General features: G+C 46.1%; 15 non-coding genes across 15 annotated transcripts in view; all 15 read right to left on the minus strand.

Moving 5' to 3' along the window:
- Positions 1–27: 27 nt before the first annotated feature.
- On the minus strand, positions 28–146 carry LOC118963495. The gene has a single exon (XR_005050669.1). It is a non-coding gene; the product is annotated as a 5S ribosomal RNA (ribosomal RNA).
- Positions 147–323: 177 nt separating this feature from the next.
- Positions 324–442, minus strand: LOC118963496. The gene has a single exon (XR_005050670.1). It is a non-coding gene; the product is annotated as a 5S ribosomal RNA (ribosomal RNA).
- A 177-nt stretch (positions 443–619) lies between these two features.
- On the minus strand, positions 620–738 carry LOC118963479. Its single transcript, XR_005050655.1, has one exon. It is a non-coding gene; the product is annotated as a 5S ribosomal RNA (ribosomal RNA).
- Positions 739–915: 177 nt separating this feature from the next.
- Positions 916–1,034, minus strand: LOC118963497. The gene has a single exon (XR_005050671.1). It is a non-coding gene; the product is annotated as a 5S ribosomal RNA (ribosomal RNA).
- A 177-nt stretch (positions 1,035–1,211) lies between these two features.
- On the minus strand, positions 1,212–1,330 carry LOC118963498. Its single transcript, XR_005050672.1, has one exon. It is a non-coding gene; the product is annotated as a 5S ribosomal RNA (ribosomal RNA).
- Positions 1,331–1,743: 413 nt separating this feature from the next.
- Positions 1,744–1,862, minus strand: LOC118963475. Its single transcript, XR_005050651.1, has one exon. It is a non-coding gene; the product is annotated as a 5S ribosomal RNA (ribosomal RNA).
- A 177-nt stretch (positions 1,863–2,039) lies between these two features.
- On the minus strand, positions 2,040–2,158 carry LOC118963500. Its single transcript, XR_005050674.1, has one exon. It is a non-coding gene; the product is annotated as a 5S ribosomal RNA (ribosomal RNA).
- Positions 2,159–2,334: 176 nt separating this feature from the next.
- On the minus strand, positions 2,335–2,453 carry LOC118963474. The gene has a single exon (XR_005050650.1). It is a non-coding gene; the product is annotated as a 5S ribosomal RNA (ribosomal RNA).
- Positions 2,454–2,877: 424 nt separating this feature from the next.
- LOC118963501 lies at positions 2,878–2,996 on the minus strand. Its single transcript, XR_005050675.1, has one exon. It is a non-coding gene; the product is annotated as a 5S ribosomal RNA (ribosomal RNA).
- A 177-nt stretch (positions 2,997–3,173) lies between these two features.
- Positions 3,174–3,292, minus strand: LOC118963470. Its single transcript, XR_005050646.1, has one exon. It is a non-coding gene; the product is annotated as a 5S ribosomal RNA (ribosomal RNA).
- A 177-nt stretch (positions 3,293–3,469) lies between these two features.
- On the minus strand, positions 3,470–3,588 carry LOC118963502. The gene has a single exon (XR_005050676.1). It is a non-coding gene; the product is annotated as a 5S ribosomal RNA (ribosomal RNA).
- A 177-nt stretch (positions 3,589–3,765) lies between these two features.
- On the minus strand, positions 3,766–3,884 carry LOC118963503. The gene has a single exon (XR_005050677.1). It is a non-coding gene; the product is annotated as a 5S ribosomal RNA (ribosomal RNA).
- Positions 3,885–4,061: 177 nt separating this feature from the next.
- LOC118963504 lies at positions 4,062–4,180 on the minus strand. Its single transcript, XR_005050678.1, has one exon. It is a non-coding gene; the product is annotated as a 5S ribosomal RNA (ribosomal RNA).
- A 177-nt stretch (positions 4,181–4,357) lies between these two features.
- LOC118963505 lies at positions 4,358–4,476 on the minus strand. Its single transcript, XR_005050679.1, has one exon. It is a non-coding gene; the product is annotated as a 5S ribosomal RNA (ribosomal RNA).
- A 424-nt stretch (positions 4,477–4,900) lies between these two features.
- The window catches only part of LOC118963506, a 119-nt gene continuing 19 nt past the window's right edge, over positions 4,901–5,000 (minus strand). The window contains exon 1 of the ribosomal RNA XR_005050680.1: positions 4,901–5,000. This exon is cut by the window's right edge and continues 19 nt beyond it. This is a non-coding gene — a ribosomal RNA (5S ribosomal RNA).

Raw genomic sequence — 5,000 nt, forward strand, 5'->3', positions numbered from 1 at the left:
TTGAAATTCCACAAGGCAGTGACAAAAAGCTTACAGCACCTGGTATTCCCAGGCGGTCTCCCATCCAAGTACTAACCAGGCCCGACCCTGCTTAGCTTCCGAGATCGGACGAGATCAGGCGTACTCAGGCCGGTGTGGCCGTAAGCGAAAGGCAATCTCAAAAAGTGGATGAAATTGCATATACTGTAGCCATAATTTGTAGCACAGATTGTTGGATGAAATACAAACTAACCTTGCTTACTTATTTCAAAGCGAGGGCACATATTTCAGCCTTGTGGGAAAAAACGGACAAAGAGTTGAAATTCCACAAGGCAGTGACAAAAAGCTTACAGCACCTGGTATTCCCAGGCGGTCTCCCATCCAAGTACTAACCAGGCCCGACCCTGCTTAGCTTCCGAGATCGGACGAGATCAGGCGTACTCAGGCCGGTGTGGCCGTAAGCGAAAGGCAATCTCAAAAAGTGGATGAAATTGCATATACTGTAGCCATAATTTGTAGCACAGATTGTTGGATGAAATACAAACTAACCTTGCTTACTTATTTCAAAGCGAGGGCACATATTTCAGCCTTGTGGGAAAAAACGGACAAAGAGTTGAAATTCCACAAGGCAGTGACAAAAAGCTTACAGCACCTGGTATTCCCAGGCGGTCTCCCATCCAAGTACTAACCAGGCCCGACCCTGCTTAGCTTCCGAGATCGGACGAGATCAGGCTTACTCAGGCCGGTGTGGCCGTAAGCGAAAGGCAATCTCAAAAAGTGGATGAAATTGCATATACTGTAGCCATAATTTGTAGCACAGATTGTTGGATGAAATACAAACTAACCTTGCTTACTTATTTCAAAGCGAGGGCACATATTTCAGCCTTGTGGGAAAAAACGGACAAAGAGTTGAAATTCCACAAGGCAGTGACAAAAAGCTTACAGCACCTGGTATTCCCAGGCGGTCTCCCATCCAAGTACTAACCAGGCCCGACCCTGCTTAGCTTCCGAGATCGGACGAGATCAGGCGTACTCAGGCCGGTGTGGCCGTAAGCGAAAGGCAATCTCAAAAAGTGGAAGAAATTGCATATACTGTAGCCATAATTTGTAGCACATATTGTTGGATGAAATACAAACTAACCTTGCTTACTTATTTCAAAGCGAGGGCACATATTTCAGCCTTGTGGGAAAAAACGGACAAAGAGTTGAAATTCCACAAGGCAGTGACAAAAAGCTTACAGCACCTGGTATTCCCAGGCGGTCTCCCATCCAAGTACTAACCAGGCCCGACCCTGCTTAGCTTCCGAGATCGGACGAGATCAGGCGTACTCAGGCCGGTGTGGCCGTAAGCGAAAGGCAATCTCAAAAAGTGGATGAAATTGCATATACTGTAGCCATAATTTGTAGCACAGATTGTTGGATGAAATACAAACTAACCTTGCTTACTTATTTCAAAGCGAGGGCACATATTTCAGCCTTGTGGGAAAAAACGGACAAAGAGTTGAAATTCCACAAGGCAGTGACAAAAAGCTTACAGCACCTGGTATTCCCAGGCGGTCTCCCATCCAAGCCCGACCCTGCTTAGCTTCCGAGATCGGACGAGATCAGCGAGAAATTGCATATACTGTAGCCATAATTTGTAGCACAGATTGTTGGATGAAATACAAACTAACCTTGCTTACTTATTTCAAAGCGAGGGCACATATTTCAGCCTTGTGGGAAAAAACGGACAAAGAGTTGAAATTCCACAAGGCAGTGACAAAAAGCTTACAGCACCTGGTATTCCCAGGCGGTCTCCCATCCAAGTACTAACCAGGCCCGACCCTGCTTAGCTTCCGAGATCGGACGAGATCAGGCGTACTCAGGCCGGTGTGGCCGTGAGCGAAAGGCAATCTCAAAAAGTGGATGAAATTGCATATACTGTAGCCATAATTTGTAGCACAGATTGTTGGATGAAATACAAACTAACCTTGCTTACTTATTTCAAAGCGAGGGCACATATTTCAGCCTTGTGGGAAAAAACGGACAAAGAGTTGAAATTCCACAAGGCAGTGACAAAAAGCTTACAGCACCTGGTATTCCCAGGCGGTCTCCCATCCAAGTACTAACCAGGCCCGACCCTGCTTAGCTTCCGAGATCGGACGAGATCAGGCGTACTCAGGCCGGTGTGGCCGTAAGCGAAAGGCAATCTCAAAAAGTGGAAGAAATTGCATATACTGTAGCCATAATTTGTAGCACATATTGTTGGATGAAATACAAACTAACCTTGCTTACTTATTTCAAAGCGAGGGCACATATTTCAGCCTTGTGGGAAAAAACGGACAAAGAGTTGAAATTCCACAAGGCAGTGACAAAATCTTACAGCACCTGGTATTCCCAGGCGGTCTCCCATCCAAGTACTAACCAGGCCCGACCCTGCTTAGCTTCCGAGATCGGACGAGATCAGGCGTACTCAGGCCGGTGTGGCCGTAAGCGAAAGGCAATCTCAAAAAGTGGATGAAATTGCATATACTGTAGCCATAATTTGTAGCACAGATTGTTGGATGAAATACAAACTAACCTTGCTTACTTATTTCAAAGCGAGGGCACATATTTCAGCCTTGTGGGAAAAAACGGACAAAGAGTTGAAATTCCACAAGGCAGTGACAAAAAGCTTACAGCACCTGGTATTCCCAGGCGGTCTCCCATCCAAGTACTAACCAGGCCCGACCCTGCTTAGCTTCCGAGATCGGACGAGATCAGCGAGAAATTGCATATACTGTAGCCATAATTTGTAGCACAGATTGTTGGATGAAATACAAACTAACCTTGCTTACTTATTTCAAAGCGAGGGCACATATTTCAGCCTTGTGGGAAAAAACGGACAAAGAGTTGAAATTCCACAAGGCAGTGACAAAAAGCTTACAGCACCTGGTATTCCCAGGCGGTCTCCCATCCAAGTACTAACCAGGCCCGACCCTGCTTAGCTTCCGAGATCGGACGAGATCAGGCGTACTCAGGCCGGTGTGGCCGTAAGCGAAAGGCAATCTCAAAAAGTGGATGAAATTGCATATACTGTAGCCATAATTTGTAGCACAGATTGTTGGATGAAATACAAACTAACCTTGCTTACTTATTTCAAAGCGAGGGCACATATTTCAGCCTTGTGGGAAAAAACGGACAAAGAGTTGAAATTCCACAAGGCAGTGACAAAAAGCTTACAGCACCTGGTATTCCCAGGCGGTCTCCCATCCAAGTACTAACCAGGCCCGACCCTGCTTAGCTTCGGAGATCGGACGAGATCAGGCGTACTCAGGCCGGTGTGGCCGTAAGCGAAAGGCAATCTCAAAAAGTGGATGAAATTGCATATACTGTAGCCATAATTTGTAGCACAGATTGTTGGATGAAATACAAACTAACCTTGCTTACTTATTTCAAAGCGAGGGCACATATTTCAGCCTTGTGGGAAAAAACGGACAAAGAGTTGAAATTCCACAAGGCAGTGACAAAAAGCTTACAGCACCTGGTATTCCCAGGCGGTCTCCCATCCAAGTACTAACCAGGCCCGACCCTGCTTAGCTTCCGAGATCGGACGAGATCAGGCGTACTCAGGCCGGTGTGGCCGTAAGCAAAAGGCAATCTCAAAAAGTGGATGAAATTGCATATACTGTAGCCATAATTTGTAGCACAGATTGTTGGATGAAATACAAACTAACCTTGCTTACTTATTTCAAAGCGAGGGCACATATTTCAGCCTTGTGGGAAAAAACGGACAAAGAGTTGAAATTCCACAAGGCAGTGACAAAAAGCTTACAGCACCTGGTATTCCCAGGCGGTCTCCCATCCAAGTACTAACCAGGCCCGACCCTGCTTAGCTTCCGAGATCGGACGAGATCAGGCGTACTCAGGCCGGTGTGGCCGTAAGCGAAAGGCAATCTCAAAAAGTGGATGAAATTGCATATACTGTAGCCATAATTTGTAGCACAGATTGTTGGATGAAATACAAACTAACCTTGCTTACTTATTTCAAAGCGAGGGCACATATTTCAGCCTTGTGGGAAAAAACGGACAAAGAGTTGAAATTCCACAAGGCAGTGACAAAAAGCTTACAGCACCTGGTATTCCCAGGCGGTCTCCCATCCAAGTACTAACCAGGCCCGACCCTGCTTAGCTTCCGAGATCGGACGAGATCAGGCGTACTCAGGCCGGTGTGGCCGTAAGCAAAAGGCAATCTCAAAAAGTGGAAGAAATTGCATATACTGTAGCCATAATTTGTAGCACATATTGTTGGATGAAATACAAACTAACCTTGCTTACTTATTTCAAAGCGAGGGCACATATTTCAGCCTTGTGGGAAAAAACGGACAAAGAGTTGAAATTCCACAAGGCAGTGACAAAAAGCTTACAGCACCTGGTATTCCCAGGCGGTCTCCCATCCAAGTACTAACCAGGCCCGACCCTGCTTAGCTTCCGAGATCGGACGAGATCAGGCGTACTCAGGCCGGTGTGGCCGTAAGCGAAAGGCAATCTCAAAAAGTGGATGAAATTGCATATACTGTAGCCATAATTTGTAGCACAGATTGTTGGATGAAATACAAACTAACCTTGCTTACTTATTTCAAAGCGAGGGCACATATTTCAGCCTTGTGGGAAAAAACGGACAAAGAGTTGAAATTCCACAAGGCAGTGACAAAAAGCTTACAGCACCTGGTATTCCCAGGCGGTCTCCCATCCAAGTACTAACCAGGCCCGACCCTGCTTAGCTTCCGAGATCGGACGAGATCAGCGAGAAATTGCATATACTGTAGCCATAATTTGTAGCACAGATTGTTGGATGAAATACAAACTAACCTTGCTTACTTATTTCAAAGCGAGGGCACATATTTCAGCCTTGTGGGAAAAAACGGACAAAGAGTTGAAATTCCACAAGGCAGTGACAAAAAGCTTACAGCACCTGGTATTCCCAGGCGGTCTCCCATCCAAGTACTAACCAGGCCCGACCCTGCTTAGCTTCCGAGATCGGACGAGATCAGGCGTACTCA

The sequence above is a fragment of the Oncorhynchus mykiss genome, unplaced genomic scaffold (assembly GCF_013265735.2).
Source record: "Oncorhynchus mykiss isolate Arlee unplaced genomic scaffold, USDA_OmykA_1.1 un_scaffold_859, whole genome shotgun sequence".
Taxonomy (NCBI): domain Eukaryota; kingdom Metazoa; phylum Chordata; class Actinopteri; order Salmoniformes; family Salmonidae; genus Oncorhynchus; species Oncorhynchus mykiss.